At 42.1% G+C, this 21,388-nt stretch overlaps 1 protein-coding gene across 2 annotated transcripts in view; it reads left to right on the forward strand.

Annotated features, from left to right (window-relative positions):
- Positions 1-21,388, forward strand: part of CASZ1 (castor zinc finger 1) — a 128,391-nt gene that overhangs the window by 21,623 nt on the left and 85,380 nt on the right. For both annotated transcript variants that reach the window (XM_053451990.1, XM_053451989.1), the window contains exon 2: positions 6,174-6,262. The gene's annotated coding sequence lies outside the window, so the exon portion shown is untranslated. The remainder of the gene's footprint in view (positions 1-6,173; positions 6,263-21,388) is intronic.

A 21,388-nucleotide genomic window follows, 5' to 3' on the forward strand; every position in this document is an offset into this window, starting at 1 on the left:
ACTGGCTGTCAAGTGCCCCCGTCACGGATGAATATAGTCATTTAACATGTGTTAAAAGGAAACCTTTGTCCGCTTTCTATTTCATTCGGGTGGGGAACTTTATAATAAATGGAAGCATCATGGAGTCCAATGTTACAGCGAACGTGGGAAACCCTCCGTTAGGCCACCACACTAAGCACCACACCAAGGCTCTGCTTTATGGCCGAAGTATTCGAATCCCTAGGTCTTGGGGGTTTATCCCCTAATTAACAAGTTTTGGGTCCCAAGTAAAGTCCTAAAAGCCAGTTCTCTTTTACGTCACTTTAGACCGGGTCAGAAATTCAGCTCCGGGGTAACTCACGAGGGTTTTTGCCCCAGGTGAGTCTAAGGTACAGCTGACCCGATCTGTAGAGGCAGCCCAAAAATACAATAAACATCCGACTAAACCGACTCTTCTCAGGGTAATTCATGAATAATGTGATGTAATGCAGGAACAGCTGAGGTCACGGCACTGAGATGTTTGAACTTGCCCCAGCTCAGCAAAAAGGGTAAATTAATCCATCACTTTCCTTAATCCAGTTGCGGACCCTCGGGGGGCCGCAGGAGGCAGTAACTGGGATGAGGCCGGCTCTGGCTTCGCTTTATTCCTCTAAATACAGAAGCTGAAGCCCGGCGCGAGCCAAAAAACGAAATGTCAGAAATAACAGCAATAAACAATGTGTTTCATTTTTGGAAACTCTAATACGAGGAACTGTTGATAAGTCATTTAAATTTACACCTGGGGGAAAAACCCTTCCGAATCTTCCAGGATGGAGTGTGCCTGTCCTTCAGCCAGATTCCCACAGGCATTTCATGTGTGGCCCGTGTTTGGGAAAGTGACAGGCAGAGCGGCGCAGGAGACGCTGACGGGGAATGAATGCAACAGAAGCCGCTTCACGTCCATTAACCCTTTCCGGTACTCGGCTCAGATTAACTTGTTGGCTGTTTGAAAGAGTCTCCCCACGTCGCAAACCTTAATTGAAAGGGCATTACTCTGTGCCTTTTAATCCACAAAACAGAGGCGCTGGACCACAAACCCCCAAACAGCCAAAAGAACATCAGAGGAAAGCAAAGAGCAAGCCATATTTCGGAGATTAGTTAAAGTTAACAATTACAGAGGGGACTTCAATGAGCCGAAGAAAGACCCAAAACAGGAACCATGTCAGCAGACCGTATAATCAGCTTGCAGGTGACAAGACGGGGGGACTCCGAGACTTATATCCCAGACAGGTACCAGTGAGATGTAAACACATCCCAGGAGACTGTCAGGAAAAAAAGAGACAGAGTCAGATGGATCCCTTTTTAAATGGCTTTTAACCCTCTCATTGCAAGAACTCGCGGCCCATCTTCTGCAAACTTCAACAGTTTAAATGTGTTAGATCATTCATCACATTTTTTTTTTTAAATGTTTACCTCCTGAGTATGTTTGAAGGATTCTTTAGAGTATTTTACAGATTTAAAAAAGGAATATTTATTAAAGAAAACCATCGGTTCTATATATATATGTAAATATATATATATATATATATATATATATATATATATATATAATGTATATATACAGTGTCTGTATACATTGAGAACCACAACCAGGCTGCTGTACAAGACAAAGAGCAGACTTTGATACGATTCAATTAATTCAGTGTATACATTTTCCATAATTTCAGGCAATAAAATTCATAGGTGTCCATTTTTAAATGGTCACTCTGGCAACCCTAGTTGTAAGATGGTTACCCTTTGATACCTTAAAAATCTCAAAGGTGCAATAAAACTCTCAGGAGAGATTCTCACTTGGGATGAGTTAATTGAATATCCCTTCCCACACAAAGAACCACTAGCTTTTTTCACTTCATTCTACCCAGAATTTCCATATATCTATATCCGGAAATACACACGCTTTCAAACTAGTGTTTTATTTTGAGATTATTTAAGATGAGTGGAGGAGGCCATTTTCTTTGCAGCTCTCACATTCTGTTGCTCTTAAGGAGCTTTCTCCATAGCAAGTGCTCATTAGAATCAGTGCGACAGAAAATCACTTCCCCCAGCCAACCATGGCATGCACGGTTTGAAATATTGTAATTTCATATTTTTCTTCTTCGTTTGCTGAAAGTTTTGTAGGTTTTTCATTCTGTTTCAGAATCCGTCGGTGGTTTTTTTTGTCGCATCTCCTTTTATTCTCCTTTTTAGGTAAAGAGCAGGTGTCCCAGAAATGAAAGGGGTGTGGGAATAATAATAAAAAAAGAAGCACATTCATTTTGTGCTAATCTGTATTTATAGTAAATAAAGAGTAAGAAATCAAGGTGGAATTTAGGTTCCGCCCAGTCCTGCCTTGCGCAAGAAAGCCCAGATTTGCAGCATTAAGAAAGGAGGGAATGTTTGGTCGTTTCTCTTGGTTTTTCTCAGCCCTTTGTAATGTTGTTTGCTTATTTCCCAGCCACTGTCTTCTTTCTCATCTGCCAAAGTAAATACAAGCGAGATTCTGCTAAAGTTTTTCTAAAACTTTTTTTTTTTGTTGAACGCACAGACACCATATATATTTTTTCGTATAAATTGCATATCATGTACATGTTTGACTATATGAGTGCCATCTCAGTCAGGAACTTATTACAAGCCTTTCAGAAACAACTGAAAAAACTCCCCGCAAGAAGATCTCCGGCTACATTTCCACAATTTTCCTCAAGCCCAATGGCTGGCTAGGCCTGGTTTATCAAGAGAGGAAGACGTAGCGTAGGAGCCTCTTCTGTAGTATTTTGGTCCTTGTGAGATTCCATAAGGATGTTCTTTGTGTGGCCGGTGAGCCTGGCTTCGCCATGTCTTGCCAAGCTGAGCCTAGAGTGACTTGATTTAGGGATGGAAGAGACTGGGTCATTGTCTGGGCTTTGATCCTTTACAGGTCTACTTTATTAAATGTTGCCTAGAAACTCGGATATTGTAACTTTGTACTATACATACAGCACATACTTATATGTACTATGCATAGTCTTCATGACAACTTTAACTAGCTCATTATCCTTATTGTTGTAAGACCCAGAACACTTGATATGATACCTGCTATGGTGGCACCAGTATCCCCAGTGTGAGCCCCTTGTCTGCCTTGAAATGTCTGCCTGGGAGAGACCTTGCTGACACAGTATAAGCACCCTGTGTGTTGCTGCTGTGCTCAGTCTTGCCATGGAACTGTCTTCAGCAACCTCGCCATTTTAGTGAATTTGGTTCTTCGCCTAGTTGTATTCCTCCTACACTACTGTTTCTGTTAATGGCTGTGTTTCAACCTACATATTAATTTGATGATAATTAGAACCTGTTTGGTATAATTATTTAATCACACACCTAACTGTGTGCCTACCAATCCCTGACTTGGTGCGAGTGTACCTAGAAGAATTGATGCTGTTTTAAAGGCAAAGGGTGTCCACACCAAATAATAGATTTTTCTTCTGTTCACTCACTTTTGTTAAATGTTAAAAAATAACTATTAACATGTCTATTTTGTAAGCATTTTTCTCACCTCAAAACTTTTGTACTGTATGTATGTATGTATGTATATATATATATATATATATATATATATATATATATATATATATATATATATATATACATACATATACATATATGTTATTTTTTTTGATTAGCAAATAGTTTACCTGCATGATTCAAAAGGAAGTTATTAAAAAATTCAGATTAGTATTTTATGATTGCGTATTTGTAAGAATAAAATGTGGCCATAATTAGCTCCAGTTCCTTAACGAGCTATTGGTTGGTACTCGGGTCACTGATAAAGAAACATTCACGTTTAGTTGTTTTTAGCCATGACCAGTCCTTTATGCGTAATCTAATCAGTATTTTATATTGACAGCTGAATCAGACATCATATACTTTTTTCTGCAGCATTTTCTTGGATTTGCCTTGAAAGCATAGGTATTTTTAGGAAAAAAAAAAAACCAGGCGGGCCAGATGGGCCCAGTGGTTCTTATCTACCCCCAAGTTCTGTTTTTATTGTATATGTCACTTAGTGGCTCTCTGAGGCTCCCTGGGGTAATTAACTCATTTCCCTTGGACCCCAAGTTCGTACACAAAGTAGAGGAACTCCTGTGCAGCTGCCCTTCATTGTTACATTATACTAAAATATTGCTGGATATAATGAGATCCTGTGAATAAATATTGCTTTAAGCCGCCGAAGAGATTAAACTGACCTCCCACACAACTACTGAATTCTTTTTTTTTTTCCAAAAAGGTTGAATTTATTAAAATGTAGTTATTGAAAGGCAAACAGGAAGGGCTTTTTTTCAAAATGTTGCTTGTTGGATATTCAAAACAGGGATTGTCATGGAAACCCCACAATATTTGCTTAAAATGACACAAGGTCTCCCGGTAGCAGCGCTCACACATTTGGCTCCACTTTTGGCAGGATCCCTATCTGGATCAATCTAAGCCGTACCTTTTGTTTTTTTAACAATTAGCAGCTTTCCTATGGTTTTTTTGTGCTGAGGGTCTGTTTCAAAGAGGGGCTGCCTGTCCAGATAAATTCAAATTTGACCCACTATGAATATGTAGAGTGGAAAACGGAAAATCATTATTGCTGAATCTAAAGGAATCCCGACGAATGTCTGATTATGTTCTTTAATGTTCAATAATGCATACTTTTAGGTATTATTCGAAAACAGCTAAGAAAGTCTATTTTGTGTGTATTTTCTCATGTGGTTTACATTTAGCGTATATCGTATTCTTACATGTTATATACCTGTTGGGTTGACACAGTTCCGTCAGAGAGTTATTTGTCAGTATGGGTTTGTCTGCTCTTTTCTTGGTCAGATGGATAGTTGATATCAGATGGATAGTTGATATAATTGGTAAATATACATTGGAAGACTCATTGAGTGCCTGGAATTCATAGATTCTCCAAACTAGAAGCCTGAGGAATACCACTAAGCCTCACCAGCCAGCAGAAAAAATATACTGGTTTCTGGTGAGGCTTAGTGGTATTCCTCAGGCTTCTAGTTTGGAGAGTCTATGGAGTTTATTCACTAAAATAACTGGCAGGAGAGCTTTGGTTTCAACTCCCTCACTCCACGATTCATTAGAAAGGACCGACACTGATGGGTTTCTCCAGCGAGAAGGGCTGAGCTGGTCCTGTATAATGTAGAATTGAATGGGCAAGGAGACTGAATAACTCTCACAGGTTTAAATATACATTATACAGGGTTGGCCAAGCTCTTCTTGCAGCAGAAGCTCCCTGAGGTTGGCTCTTCACGATGTACGACGTCAAGGAGCTGAAAACTCCCTGACGTCACCAATATATGGTACCTGCCAGGCTTTTTACTCATCACATAGCTCCACGTGTTATGGAGAAGAGACAGGCCGATGTAATATTAATCACACGCAGTTGGAGACCAGAACTTGGTAACCGGTTTTGGCTGCCGGATTTCTTAGACCAAGAACAAGGAAATTCTACTCCCTTTTGGCAATTTCCATTGAAACCACTATATTGTTTGATGAACTCTACAACTTAATTTGACTGTTAACAAAAGTGTTTACCTGACATTCTCTCATTGATAAATATTATGAAAAGCTGACAAACGCCCTAAAACCTTGGCTATAACAAGTGTATGATCCACACATTACATTCAAAACTAAAGTCGCAGGAAAACATTCTAGAAGTCCTTTTACTTTGTGCGCACGGATACTATGTATCCACTCTATATAAGCATCGGTTGTGGGTATTTTAATATGAGATTTCACAGTTTGTGCACTTATACATGCTTTTTTCAGTTACATATTTGCACAAAACTTTAAACTGTCAGTCAAAAGAGTTTAAACAAATCTTAAACTTATCCTCAAAAATGCTTTGTGTAAAAAACAAAAAAAAAATCGCATGATCTGCTTTACAAAACTTGAAAGGTGTGCAGTAGCAGAGAAACGAGCAGCCGTGATCTGGTGCGGCCATTGGCATGAAGAAATATACAATGTCAGAGTTTTGTCAGACCCTTTGGATGTAGGGACTGTAAGAAGCGTTGCAGGAATTCTTACTTTACCATAAATTATATGAAAGCCATCATTTTGTAGCCACGTTGGATACATGGGTGTGGAAATTGGTATATTTTATGCGGTTGTGTTTACAAAGCCATGACCTGTATCTCTTTTGTCCCTTTGCGTAGAAATCCATTAAACCCCGTCCATAATTAAGGAGGAGAGAGGAAGCTACTCAAGGTGTATCAGGTTGGAATGGACATATCGTTTCTCAAAGGTAAGGTTGGATTCTATTTATGATATATAATTACGTTAAATACAATATAATTTCACACGCCTGAACTGTCACTGCCTATTGAATACTGGGTATTTAAATAACTCAATATATGTGAAATAACATGGAAATGCTAAAAAAGTCTTCTAAATATAATTTCTAATGACAGCACAGTACGTTGACAATGACAATTGTGTATAGGTCTTTGCAACAAAATAATAAGTTGTTTTATCCTCCCCACCCCAAGAAATAGTGTTTGTGATCAGGTGATATCACCCTTATACATATTTCATGAAGTAGCCTCAACTGTAGTGTGAAGGTATTTATTTTTAATATTATTTTCATAATAGTAATACATTAATTTAATGGGTAGAAGCTGTTATGATGCAGGGAGGACAAGGTGTGTGCGTAACAGGTAATCACCCTGTTTACCGAGAGCCAGAGAGCCTTTCATTGGTCTCCGGGCCTCGATATAAACGCTGTATAGATCTTAAAAACCTATTGCCAATACTGATCAATATGTCTTAACCACAACACGACAGACCCCAGCAGTGTCCTCAGCCAGATAGATAGCATCAGTAATGTCATGGAAATCTGACCCGTTTGGGGAACGTGACGCTGATTGTCTTCATGTTTCACTCAGTAGAGATAAGAGTAACATGTAAGTACAGCTGAGGTTGAATACAGCCATATGAACAGATTACTGCCCGACAAACACTCAATTAATAAAATGAATAAATGAAATCATCACCATGTAGGTACTGTATGGCCAGTATGTATAAATATCATTATATTCCGGGTAGCAGCCATGCTTGCCAAAGACTTGATGGCCAAGTTGACTAACAGTGTCTGTGTTACCCAGCCCCAGCTCATTCCTCATGGAGCGTCGTAGGCCGAGCAGCATTACTGTCCCGTTTTTCATTTGCTCTTTTAACAGGGGCATTTGTTTTGAAGAATTGCCCCTTGTCATGTATTTTGTTGCCAGGACAAGCGACAGAATGAGGAAAAGCTTAGTCATAAAATTAGCACTTTAGACTTTAACAAATCACATGCAAATGTCCGTGTTTGGGTACACTGACATAAATCCATCATTCAGGATACAGAATCGTTCCAACATTATTATATTTGGGTAAATTAAACTAGGAAAACATTTTCCACTGAAGTTTCTTGTGATGGGGCTGGGGCAGATTGGTGGATGTGTTGCTTCCGAAGGGGGGGGGGGCTACAGTAATATAAATAATTAAAAATACATTGATCCAATATGACCTTTGAGTGTTAGGGGTCAGTTTAATGAGGCCCCCGTTGTGATGTCCTTGCGTTCCAGCAAGAAGCTGAGCAGGAGATGATCGTGGAACGACAAAAGATGAACCATCTGAGAGAATTCTTTCCAGAGTCACCTACTGATGCGAAAAGCTCTACTGCCCATTAACCTTGTGTGTGCCAGGGGGGCAAGCAAAGCTCTTTACACCACACAAGTACTTATTGAGTTAAAAAGCGGTATTGATAGTGCCTTTACCACCAAGGTGCTCCATACACCTGTAAATACTTTCTGTCTGCTGCTCATATAAGTAGTCATAGGGTTAAATCGCTCCACACCGAGCATCATGCGACATGCTCGAAAGAACATTAAAGATAAATAAATGTTACATGTAAATTCTGACGGGTTTGGGTTGTTAGGACTAACACTCTAACACTCTAATGGTCCCCAGGTTTTTTTATTAATATTTCTGTGTACATGTGAGCCAGGGCTGTAATACAGCCACATTTTGGGTTAAATTTACTTGTCCTAAAGCACAAAGCTACTAGTCCAACCCAAAAGTTGGACTAGTTTGAAGTTGAGTCAGTGTTATCAAAGGTTCTCACATGCCTGGAAGCCGATTTTGTGGCTGGCCTATGACTTCCGTCATTATTTCATGGAAAGGTGGTAGAACACGATCTGACGCGGTGGCAACAAATGTTTAAGGTGACCAGTAACGTGTCTGTGGCCCCTGAGGCTCTACAGAGCTACAACTCCCTTTGGGGGAGATATGGGCCCAGGTGTTTGCCCTTGTGGAGTTTGGTGTTAGAGCTCTTCATCTTTGTCCTTCTAAGGTTAGCACTACTTTTCCGGTACTAGTCATCAAATCTGTGTCTACACCTCTGAATCCATGTTTTTTGGGTACTAGTAATGGTTAATGGCCATGTTTGTCTATAGTTAGGCTTCCTTGGCTACCGGCTGAAAATTCTAGATTGCCGGGGCCATAGGTTGGGATGTCACACACATCTGCTGCGGATGCGATGAAAGACCTAATCCATATTGTTACCATATTGGCCACCATATGGGATGGTTTAGCTCTCCAGGAACGCATGGGAGAGCAGGCCTCCGGCGAGCCAGCGACAAGCATGAAGGTCAGGTTGAGAGGAGCTGCAGGGCCTCGCGATGTGCGATGCTTTTCTCAGTGCTGTAGCTCCAGGGGCTTTCTTTTTTCCTCCCATGTTTCTGGGATCGTTGACCTTCATGTCTAAGTGGAGTGGACAGTTGTAAGTCCATCCTTCAGGGCTTCATTGAAGCGTCTTCAGCCGTGTTCATGCAGGCTGCCAACCACAGGGCAGTTAAAATGAACACACAGAAGCAAGGATGTGGTTGAGCACCTCGCTGAGGGACCTCTTTATACAGAGAAGGCAGACGCTGCCCTTTGTCTGTCTTTCCGTTTGCTTTTTTATGGCTACACAGTAGTCGCACTCATAGAAACATTGAACCTGCCGGCAGATCGGCCCCATTCGGCCCATCTAGTTGTACATTTTTCCTTCTGTAAACCCTAATCAGTTGTTGGTCTCGTCTTAGATTCAGGAGCCGTATGCCTATCCCATGCATGTTTAAAACCCTCTACCACCTCTTCTGGGAGGCTGTTATACTTATCTACCACCTAATGGCCACCAATATCAAACCAGGTGTTCTCTGAGCTGTAGAGTTTCCCGGCTACCCTTATCACAGGGCTCACAAGTAGAGGGGATGTAGTTAAGATCCTCTCTAGCGATTACCGCGTTGCTTAAAGGCGTAGCAGTCGTTGACCAGATCCCTGCCTGAGAGCAGGCATCGCCGGTTGCCCTGACAAAATATGAGGGCTCTAGAGATTTACTGGCACCCTAGGTTCACCAGCCTGTGTAGTACAGGGCATAGACGTAGCCGAGACGTTGGGGTTTGAGAACAATGTATACATACTTCTCAGCGATATACAATGCCGCACTGTTTCACTTCACATTCACCCTGTTTTATGCAGGAAGCCAACATTCCAACTTCTATTGTATTGTGGATTGTGATACATACAGCTCCACTCCAACAGGCTAATAATTGCTCAATGTTTAATTAAAAGGGAAAAAACTTGTTTAACTTGTTTGCGTCTCTCTACTGGTGAGTTTCACTGTGTTTCCATCATTCATTATATCACTGTATATAAATATTCTAGGATCTCACATGCTAACAGAACGCACATATATTTCCCTTTTTTATATTTATTGTGTGCACTTTGATCAATTCACTTTGAAAAACTGCAATTAAGGTTGGGTATTAACTAGCATTTATTGCTTGGGCTGGGTTAAATTCCTCTTGGTCTTTCTTTTCCAGCTATTAATTTATTTTCTGCGTAGTGAATATGATGCCACTCCTTTTTGCCAGAAATCCCAAAGAGATGAAAGAGAAAATGTAGTAAAAACAAGTATTAAATAACGTTTGGGAACTTTATGGTCTGAGTCTTGTGGCGTATAGTCCAGTCTCAGGGTGTAAAGGCTGATCCTTGGGGGGTTAATAGGATATAGCCCCTTCGGGTATTCTGGTAGATTCTTAGGGTCTCAAGGTGAGTGGCAAAGTTCTCATGGTTAATGGAGAAGTCCTCGGGGTCACAAAGAGTGGACAGAATGCCATGGTGAACGGGCAGATGTCTGGGGTGAATGCACAGATTATTAGGATAAACAGATTCATTTAAATGATTGTTATTTAATGGGGAGCTGTCATTCTCACAGTTTTTAGCATAACTAAATTCACTCTTTAAACTCAACTTTTTCACAATTGAGGTGATTTGTTCTGGAGATATTTAATTTATTATTATTATTGTTGTTGTTATTATTTTATATATTTTCAACAATAATCAGCAACTTAACAATAGGGGAGAGATAACTTCTTCGTCTGAAGGTGTTGGCTGGTTAATGGGCTGGGGGGGGTCTCATGTTCTTCTCGGCTGGAAAGTTTTACAAAGTATGTATGGAAGTGTGGATAGAAAATTCCTGAATTCCCAGGAAATAACACAAGAAAAAATATACTGGGATTCACTAAAAATCAGTTGGGATGAACCTGGTGGGACTTGCCAGCTGAGCTGGGTTTTGTTGAAGTATAAAGTCTGTAGAGAGGGCCCCAAGTGCCTCATCTCTGTTGAAATCAGTTGTTGCAAGAAATAAGCTGGACCACATTTAGCTGCTGAGTACAGTTTGGGGAAACCACTCTAACGATCCAGCCGGGTCATCTCAGAAGCCACGAAAGTGATACGTTCACTCTGATTACAGTCTTCACCAGTAACAACTTATCACTACATGTTGAGGTTTACGTGTTACAGGCCTCGGATCTGCCCCCTAACATATCAATATGTGAACTTTGCACACGTGTAGCAGAACTTGGTTAATCTCAATTACCTTGTTGGAGTTTTAGCTCACGTGAGCTCTTCTCCAGCCATTTCTAGGTATATGGAAACTGTAACGAGGGGATATCGGATGTTCTATAAGCGTGGCTGTCATCAGTTGGGGGCTTCAGCATCTTTCTAATGGGTTACCATTTAAGCGATCTCCCTTTAAAATAAATCCACAGCGTCTCATTTGTTTTCTCATGTAAATGCAGATTAAGCAGCAGACGATAAATAAGTGTTATTAATTGCAATATTATTTTAAATAACTTGCAGATTATGGGAGAACAGTGAGTTCGTGCGTCTGATCAGGACATAATTTACCGTCGCCTTTAGCCAGATTCCGACAGCCGCGTGACAGGCATTTTTTTTTACTATATAATATATTTAGGGGACATCGAGCTGCCATTGCTTGGCCTTGACTTTTTAACTGCTCACGGATTCCCTAGATGACATCAGGGATCGCACCCACGTGAGTGTCACCTCCCGACGCCCCCCGAGTGTTTACAGGCAAATATGAAATAACAATACCCAGTATTTTTAGGATGTGACTCAGTGCTTCCTAGTTTTACGTTCCCATAAATTCTGCCCTGAAGAAACTCTAAATATGTTCGGAGGATAGAAAGGAGCTTTCTAAGCGGGTCTGGCTCTGACTGCCCAGGATAATTATTGCCCATCTGGACCCATCTTATCCACCTATGTGAAATGTACAGGAAGAAATCCGGTGCAGAAATAAACCACCCTGGGGTAAAAATACCAATATGAGTTTGCCCTTCCAGCACTGAAGTGGTTAAAAGCGTCTGGGCAACCGAGGGACTCCCCCCATCCTGTTTTATCTGAAGTCCAACTGACCGCATGGCGTTCTCTGGCCGATCCGCTTTAGCTAATTAGTAATCTGACAAGAGCTACCCAGGGGATTAACTGCTTATCCGAACTGCACCAAACTCTCTGAAACAGGTCCCTCGCTCCCCGGTGGCCACGAGGTGACATTGGGGGGCTAGGAAAGGGGGGAGGCAGGGGAAGAGGTTTTAAATGAGATTAATAAACCTTTTCTAAGGGGGGGTAAGGGAGCTGGGAGCGCTGGGATTTATGGCGTGTTAACTAATAGACCACCAGAGGAAGGGAGGGCAAATCAGACTAAAAAGATGCTCCATCGAAGGGCGAGGAAAATGCTTTGTGTTTTGGGCTATTGTGGCCGGACGGTCCTAATCCATTTACCTTTACACAAATGGTTAATTTAGAACATAAAAATCTAAAAAAAAAAGCGTGGCACGCTCATGGAAATTTATTGTGTTTTATTGCCTGTTTAGGTTATTTTATTCCTAATTTGGGAACCCACTGTGTAAATTATTCCAGCAATTTAACCCCCTGCACGCTTCAAGGTAAATGTAGAGCGGATGCCTGCAAAAGCCCATCGATGTATGCTAAGCAGCTCTGGCAGCACATGGCACCTTCAGGATCCTTTCCTAATACTATGAAGATAAGACATTTTACCTCTGATACAATCCTTTGTAGTCTGCATGGAAACAGCTGTCTAATGCCTCATGAAAAGCTAGTCAAGTGCGGAGGCAGCTCTCTCGCCTTAGGCTTTGAGACACTTACAGTTAAAATAATAACCGATATTAAATAATACACAAGGAGTTTAGATCTTAAAAACAGGGAAACTTTGTTCTTTTATGTAGCCCCTAGCAGAGACACGATGGACTTTATAGCGTCCAAAGGAGAAGAGTTTTGATTGTACAATGTAACCCATGGAGTGCCACGGAGGAGAATCCCACGTGCTGCTTTATATCGCCCAAGAGGTTAATACTCTGCTATTCTGTACCCTGACCCAAGGAATGACCTGTCTATGAATGTGTTAATCTTCCGAAGAGTTAGGTTCCCCTCTTATAATTACCAATGGTTCCATATACACTCATCCTCCTTAACCTTCCCAAATCTTCAGAAATCTTTAGAATGTGTATATTATGTACAAATTAAAAATCTTCATCAAGGGCTCCCATTAAATCTCAAATTCTATACCCATGCAGGTTCTTTTAAACTACTGTGCGTAGTTAGAGCACTAAGCAGGCATGTCTAGGGGATGTATGGATACCAAGTTCATCAGTCGGTTGGCCCTATTGCCATAGTGAGGGCCCCTAGCATCTTCCACCCATCAGACGACATCCACTGACTCATTTTCTGCCCCTCTATACTTATACCGCCTGGTAAATGAAACTTCCATTGTACAAGTTTCCACTACTGGCGCTGAAGAGGTTAAATCTTATAATGCTGACACCGAAGGTCAAGGCACCTCTTTTTAGTGGCCGCTCCTCGCCAGCTCTTAATAGCTCCGGCTGGCACATGACTGAGTGCAAGTGGGGAGCCCGGAGCTTGAATGAACTCATACGTCGTGCGTTGGCGTTCTCCGCAGCCACCAGCCAGCCCGGAGTGTCTCCTAGCCACATCATTAACTCGGGCATTTAGATTTCATTAACAGCATCAGCCCTAGATTGTATTAAAAGCACCACCAATTATGAAACGCTTATTAATCAACAAAGTAGACCTTCAGCGCAAACACAGAGCTCTTAAGGACGTCTTGACAGCAACGATTCCTGGTCCAGAAATAATAGCCGTAAATGAGATCGCCGGGGCATTTAACTCTGTCCTGCCGATCCGTGTAAACGCAATATAAAGAGATAGGGAATAAAGCGGACGCCTCGGGAATACTTCGTGCCGCTATATCGTCGAAGACCTCACACATTGTTACGCAAGGCCCATATTTTGGTGGAGATCCGATTTGGATGTTAATTAAGTATATGAGCCCAGTGTACAGAATAAAAAGTTATCCTTAAGTCTCAACGCAAGTCAGTTTGAAACAATGTATTTTGCGTAGAATAAGAGTAAAAGTTACAAAAATGGTTTATAAAACGTTCTCTGAAATGTAAATAGTTTTGCCCTTCTGAGCAACCTGAACATAAAGGCAACTTGAAACATTGCCAGGTGATAATTTTTAATGTACTTCTTGTTTACGCCAACGGTATTATTATTATTCATAGTATTAATACTGGTTAATAACTCTATTATTTATGTTATTCTCTGAGAATACATACGCTTATTTGGGTAGAGCAGACCACAACCTTTGATTTGATGATAAACCATCCAAAAATTCAGAATGTAATAATAAAAAAACAATACATATTTACAAACATTATTTAAAAATAAGAAAGCATTGGGATTATCGGAGAAAATCTTACACTTAATTAATTTTACCAAATCAACTAGTGAAGAAAAGCTGCCAAATCTTTATAGTTTTTCAGCTTTTCTTTGGTTTTGGGTAACATTGCAGAGCGGAAGCTAAAGGCTACATAAATACTGCCATTTTAGTTTGGGGGCGAGAGGATCCTTTAAAAACCCGCAAACCGTCCAGTTTTTTTCCTTTCATTACTTTGAGAAATGACATTTTCTCGCCATCACTGATAATATGTGTTTGTCCTGGGATGGAGGTCAGTGTGCCCTTGGAGAAACGCATATTCTTGTTTGGCAAAGAGCCAGGCGTTTAAAGGGAAATTCATACGAGAGACACCGTCACTTTCACCTTATTTGGTAAAGCTGCGACCGGCAGGAATTACAGATACCTTTAGGGACACGCGCACTCTAACCAGAATCCAGCTGCCGTGAACTACAACTCCCATGATGCTCAGTCACAGCAGCTATAGGGCCCGTCTGCGCTGGGAATGCATCATCACCCCAAAACTTCTCTGTCTGCCAGTAAAGCAACAGGTACCACGAGGCTTAAAACGGCGAGAAGACCTCAGCCGTATGATTTATTTGTTCATCTACTAAGATCACCGAAAGGAGCTGCTTGACGGATTCTGCACAATTTAACACCCCTCGTTAGAAACATCATTCTCCGTGCTGTTAAATGACCAAACCTTTCCCATAAATAAATTGGGGTACGCTTGGTCATGTGACATAAATGCAGGAGATAACAGGTCGTTGCCATAGAAATGGGGAAAAAACCAATAGGTTTATTAGCTCTGCGGTTTAGATGTGCGATTCATTGAGTTGAACAAAGCTGTACGTGTCAAAAATGTGTCCCCCGACTTGTTTCCAGAAACGCAGCCACGTGAGCCGCCATCCTCGCACCTGTTACTGTGAGACAAAGTTACCGGCAACGTTCTTAACAATAATGATACATTTCCGCGGACGTCGTTTCCGCGCATGCTGAGAAGTGCTGTAAGACGTCTTCACGCGTCAGGCACGGGAGTCTTATGAAAACGGGGATAAACTTCCACTTATCTGGTTTGCATATAAATGGGTCTGCGTGTGATAGTAAACAGCATTTAAGTTAATGATTATTTCTCATTTTAGTTGTTCATTTCTGTTTAAGCCCTCGTGGCGTGTTGTTTTTTTAACAGCTTTCTGAGAGCAGGTGGAAAGGCCCGTTTTAATATTATAATTGTATTTTTAGTGTGGAATAAATCCATTGGACTGTATGGCTGTAGCCTGTTTGTGTGTCATAAATAAATAATAATACACTTGTGCGTATTTCTCTGTTCCTACATCTTGAAACAGAAGCCAAGACTTTCTGGAAGAGGCCGGACTCGGTAATTACTTACTTCCTATCTCCGCTGCTTTGTTGGAATTACGATGAGTTACATATTCCACCGTTTCTAGCGCTAGCCTTTTCTGTGAAGATCTCCAATATACGGTTTATTCAACTAAAGCTCCCATGATCCTTGGTCTGAGGCCAAATACCATGACCATCGTTGGTCAAAAGCGAAGAAGCTATGGGTTAGCCTCCCTTGCCCTGTGGCCTGCAAAGGACCATGGGAGTTGTAGTTTATTAGCATCCTAAGGGCTGATTGTAATTAGAGTGAGTGACATATTCCACGATTTCTAGCACCACCCGTAGAGATCATCATCAATATAAATGGTTTATTAGACTAAAGCTCCCATGATCCTTTGCCTGATGTAAGACCATTGTTGGTCAAAAGCCAAGGAGCTACAAGTTAGCATCCCTTGGACCCATAGCCCGCAGGGGACCATGGGAGTTGTAGTTTATTTAGCATATTTAGCATCTCGAGGGCCGCGCTCTCACGTCATGCAGATTTGCTGCGACAAGTGGTATCGTTCATTAGAACATTTCTTTTTAATTTGTGAAATTGCAGGTTTCGGAGTTGCATGGATTACAAAGCTCTCTACACTGCAATTTCATCTCTTAATAGAAGGTGACTAATTGTCTAGGATGGAGAAATATGATTATCAGCCCAGTTTGTTTTTATTTCGCTGCTCTCAGCCCCGGGTTACCGAACGCACGTTTAGTACCGGGAAGTGCTTTCAGGCGCCCGCAGGGAAACTGGGACCATGGCATTGCCGAAAAACGAACGGGCGCAGCGGGAATTCATTATTGTAAACGGATATGTATTTAAAAACGTAATGAAATTCATTTCTTGCAATAAACGAAGGTGGTCCTAGCAGGCAGGACATGCGGGGGTCACCTGCTTCTGAGGTCTCACCTCAGTCGGACCGCAGAGAACTAGGTATGCAACCAAAGTGACGTTTTGCCGGTAATAATAATTTAACTTACGGTCAATAATTACCCTACAGGATCAAAGCCATGGCTGGTATTTTTATTTCAGAGAAGGTGTAAACCCTCCTGAACCTCACGGAGCAGGGAGTATGCGGCTTGTAGTGAACTCACTGAGTAATTGCAGCTGAGTGTAGCTCAAGTGCCCTGAGTGTTTTCTTACTTTAGGTATAATGGAAAGAGCCTCAGTGTCTTCTTTCCCTTTCCATAACCTCAGGGCACGGGTTACCTGCCTGCACGTCCTACGGCACCTTACTGAAGTCATCTCTCCCCGCCACAAGCCTCGCCATCAGCTGATGTCCTCCCGGGCTGGAGCTTTCAGTAATGTCCTTTAAGACAGAAATATTGCCTTTAAAGCCACACAGCAATGCAGCAGCTGTCCTTCTCAATAAACAGTGTCAGGGCCGTAAGCAGACCATCCCCCGCATCTCAAATGGATACTATTAGGCTCCTATGGTCCGAACTCATGCACTACGGGACCGTTCTGCTCCAAGGAGAGCGCAGCTGTCTTTATGAGACGCAGTAAGCAAAACTTTTGCCATTTGTAGCAAGCAGAAAGCCCTCCTTGCAGGAGGGATCCCTGACCATGCCAAAGGAGAGCTGTCCAGTAGTTGATCACATGACGGACCAAACATGCTCTATTTTGCAGCCATTTTAACAGCCAAATGCTATATTGTTGGGTGTCCCCTGAGGCTGTTGGATTTTTTATCTCCTTCACAGAAGGTCAAAGCCCTTTTTGTCTACGTGTCCTTCTGCTCATTCACTCCCTTCCCTCTTTACTCTTTTTTCTTTTACATTTTTGTCACCCAGCTCCTTCTGTATAAATTTAATTTTCCAGGAAGTGGGACCCGCAGAAATTGACATTTTCTCACATTTTTTTAATCAGATGTGTTATCAGGGAAGCCGGCAACTGAATTCAAGTGATTGTAGGACCCAAGAGCTCGCATTTTTCTCTTGTATTGATTTTCTTGGAACAGTGAAGAGGGTATATGTAACCTGACATAAAGCATGTTTCGTTTGCTCACCTGCTTAATAACAGGTGCCACAGCCTGGGGTCCTGCACGACTAAAATACTTTATTGTATGTGTAGATAGGAATATCAGATTCATATTGATTAAAAGGTTAAATTGCCTCCTGTTTGCTTTCCCTGCAAAGACACTTCAGTCCTGGACACATCAGAGTCTGAAACGAGTGGCCCAGGTGCATTTTACCAGCCCGCGTCCCGCTGACTTCCAGGGACAGCCTTCCCGAGTTTGATATCCCTGATTTTCTGAAATTTCATTCCTGTTGTTGAATGCAGCATGAAGCAATTAAAAAAACCTCTTTTCGTTTCACTCCCCGCGTCCCTCTCCATCCGCTTCCCGCATCCCTCCCTTTTTTTTTCTCTTTTACAGTAGAAGAAAGCAGGAAGAGATTCCATCTGGCGTATGAATAATTGAAATGGCTCAACTTGGTTCCTGTTGCTGTTGCTTGCTCTAAGTTCCTCCTCGTCTCCCACCTCAGCCCCCCGATTGCATGACATCCCCCCCGCAGGGCTCAGTGCGGGTGCTGGGTGGAGAGCCCGCGTGGTGTTGGTGATGTTAGGGCGGATTGTAAAGATTTATTGTTTCTAAAAAACATTATTGTTAATAGAGGAGAAGGAGCGTAAGTAACCAAAAGTTTCCAGATTCAGTCTTTTATCCTTTGAGCTCCTCTGTACTTAGCGTCCAACGCATTTCGCCGCTGAGTCGCTGCAGAGTTTTTCTCATGAGTGACGTTGTGTTGGGATCAGAGCTCAGTCGCTGCAGGGTTCTGTGCCGCCAGGCGATGTCACAGCGGAATGTGATCACCGCTTAGTCGCTGCAGCCCTGATGTCGAAATAGAACGCGATCACGGTTGCCGCCAGGTTCTGTACTGTCGAGCAGAATGTGATCACAGAAGAACCCCTTACTGTTCAGCTTCTGCCGAGTTTCCTTTATTTGCCCAATAAATTCACTGGTTGCTCGGTTTCTGGAGAGCGCTCTCGGCGCTCAGTCTCCGGAGAGGTCTCTTTACAGCTCTGTTAATGCCGATCCCCTCGTAAGTCGGTCAGTGCAGAGTTCCTGTTACTGAGTGATCAGACATTAGGGGGACTGGGTGGTCTCATTTAGATGGTTTAAAATCAGTAATAAAGCCAGCACTATATCTTATCTGTCTTATCTAAAAAGGAGATTATACTCAGACCTGATTTTGCAATTGATATGCAGTGACCAACGCTTTGTAGTCGCTCCAGTTTTACGCATTGTATGGCAGACAGTGACACCCAAAAGATCGTTAGCCATCATGTAAGAAAGGTGACTGCCCCCGGAAGATAATGATGGTTATCGCCTATAGATAGCCCTATACATGACACGGAGTATAAGGCTACATAATGAGACTTTTTTGTTTTACGATAGCTAGCTTACTTTAGTGCCAAAAGGACACTTCTTTCAGGCACCGGCGCCGACGACGTTAATCTCCGGGCTACTGAGACCTGTTTAAGTTATTTGAAGAAAGCGAGGAGCCAAGGTGCATTTTATTGAAAAATGTCAAGTCAGTAATCAGGAGCACACATAATCTAAAGATCTCCCATTTTCGGGCTGCGTTAATGTATTAACAGCTGATTCCTGCACCCCGCTCCCGGCTGATTTCCTTGAGAACTGTCACAGCCTCATTCCGTTGCTGGAGCCTGCCTTGCATATGCATAGGGAAGGTTTTGAAAAAAAAAATGGTATTTTAATGCTTTCTATTAAATTGGGACTAAAAGTAGTGTCTTAATTTGCATGCATTAGCATATTTGCATATAGATCACTGGGATGGAGGAAGATATAAGAGCGTTTAAATGAAAATTCTGTTAAAGATACAGACATAATTTCCTTTTTTAATCAGTTAAAGAAAGTTGTAATTTAAGACAAAAAATAAAAAAGAAACTTACAGAACAAAGTGCCGAACCTCCGGTGACAGAATGAGAATTCTGGGGAGTTTTGCCGTAATTCCGTAACTTTCCATACGAACGGACATCATTCAATTTATCTTCGGACGGCATGAGACGTTACATCTGCTTTGATAGCAAGCTCACTAAGTGATATCGTGTCTGCCAGTAATATTACCGTAAGTCTTGGTAGGTCATTCGGTATGATCCATTAAACTAGATGTCCCAACAATGACATTTAGACCAAGATTGTTCCACCATCGACGCAGCCAATAGGAAAGCGAGCTGAGATTCTCTGGACTGATAAAGGGGAGAAAAAAAACCCACATAAGACTGAAAACACACAAATCGACATATTTAAGAGTCCGTTAAGCAGGTAGAATTTTAAGCTATGGTCGGCTGCCATGGTCGCCTTCCATTGTTACATTTGAACTTCAAGAAGCATTCACTTTTCTTGGGTAAAGTTTAGCAAACTCCATCAGTTGCTCCTCTTATGCATGTTTAGTTTTGCAAAGTAACAGTTCTAACCGGTATTATACTCCGTCGGTCTGTCAATGGCGTTTATTGGCAGCCCAAGTTGGTATTAAATGAGTTATTACTGTTACAAAGAAGACAACCAATGAGCGGAAGCGCCCTCTGCCTTAGCGCTCGCGTTGCTTTTATGCCATTTCGGAATCAGACATGGGCAGGGTCCGTCGCTCTGCGACATGCAGTAAAGTCCTGACCGTAATCACAACGCGGCCTCGCTTATGGTGCTATTCTGGATCTTAGTACATGCAGCCGGAATTTTTAATGAGGGGCTGTGTGTTCATTTGCATAGAAATTAACATCACTTGCGATATATGTCACTCCAATAAGTATGTAATCAGGTCTTTATTACTGATTTGCATAATTGCTTGCAAGGATGACGATGTCTTTATCGTCTGGAAGGAAACTTTCTCAACGAGTCGACTTTTAGCGCATGCATTAATACTCAACAATAGCGCTTTTTTGACACCGATCCCATAGCGCGAGTGATAGCCGTGGTTCTGCCACTTGCTTACGGAAGTTATCCGCAGGCTGACTGAGCATTGTGGGAACTGGAGGCCGGCAAAAGTTGGAGGCCAACTAAGCCTGAAACTGAAGCTTTTCAGCATCATGGGACTTGACGTTGAACAAGTATGGAGGAGCTGGCGCTGCTTTCTGTCTCTGACTACATTGAACTTTATCCCCATTGAGGTGGAGAAGCCAAGATTCTGGCGGAGTGGAAACCACCATATCATACAAGTTCAACCACCAGGCGGAGTAGAAGGACTAGCACCATGTTGGATATGTTGGTCCACCAACTTGCGCACTTCTCTTGGCTTGGGCCACCTTGGTACCAGCCCTACATGACCTTGGGCAAGTATCTGTATCTCCCAATAACCTCATCCATCAAATTTCCATCATAACGCCTGGGCGATACCTATTAACTTATAAGAGGGAGGAAGTTCCATCTGTCCATCTGCTGTTAAACGGTCATTTATATGCTTAATGAAACTGTTACAGGCATTTATGTTCTCCTGGCATTTGTTATCGTCTGGTTGTAATGAGATTTCGTTTTGCTGTATGCATGGAGCTCCATAAATAAGTATTCGAGTTCCCCAGAGTGAGCAGTGCCCATACCAAACGCGAGTGCCGAAAGGGGTTAATCTCCAATGTTACCATCCTTGCACTTCTTTGCGCGCCCCTTCTGCTCGTTGTGAATGTTCGCACATAAACACGAGCCCGGGTTTATTTTGCTTCTGTAAGGGGAAAGTCATCGTCTCCTGAGAAATTCCACACTTCTGGGATGGGTGAAATGTGGCAGGATTTTGTGAAGAAGATTCATTTCAGTTGGGGCTGGGATGGGGGTCAGACATGCACTAATAATGAAGAATAATCTAAAAGTCCAAATTGACTTGAAAACCTTGATCAGAACCTTCTTTTGATGTACGGAAACATACCCGAGGTGTGGCATG

The sequence above is a fragment of the Spea bombifrons genome, chromosome 12 (assembly GCF_027358695.1).
Source record: "Spea bombifrons isolate aSpeBom1 chromosome 12, aSpeBom1.2.pri, whole genome shotgun sequence".
NCBI lineage: Eukaryota > Metazoa > Chordata > Amphibia > Anura > Pelobatidae > Spea > Spea bombifrons.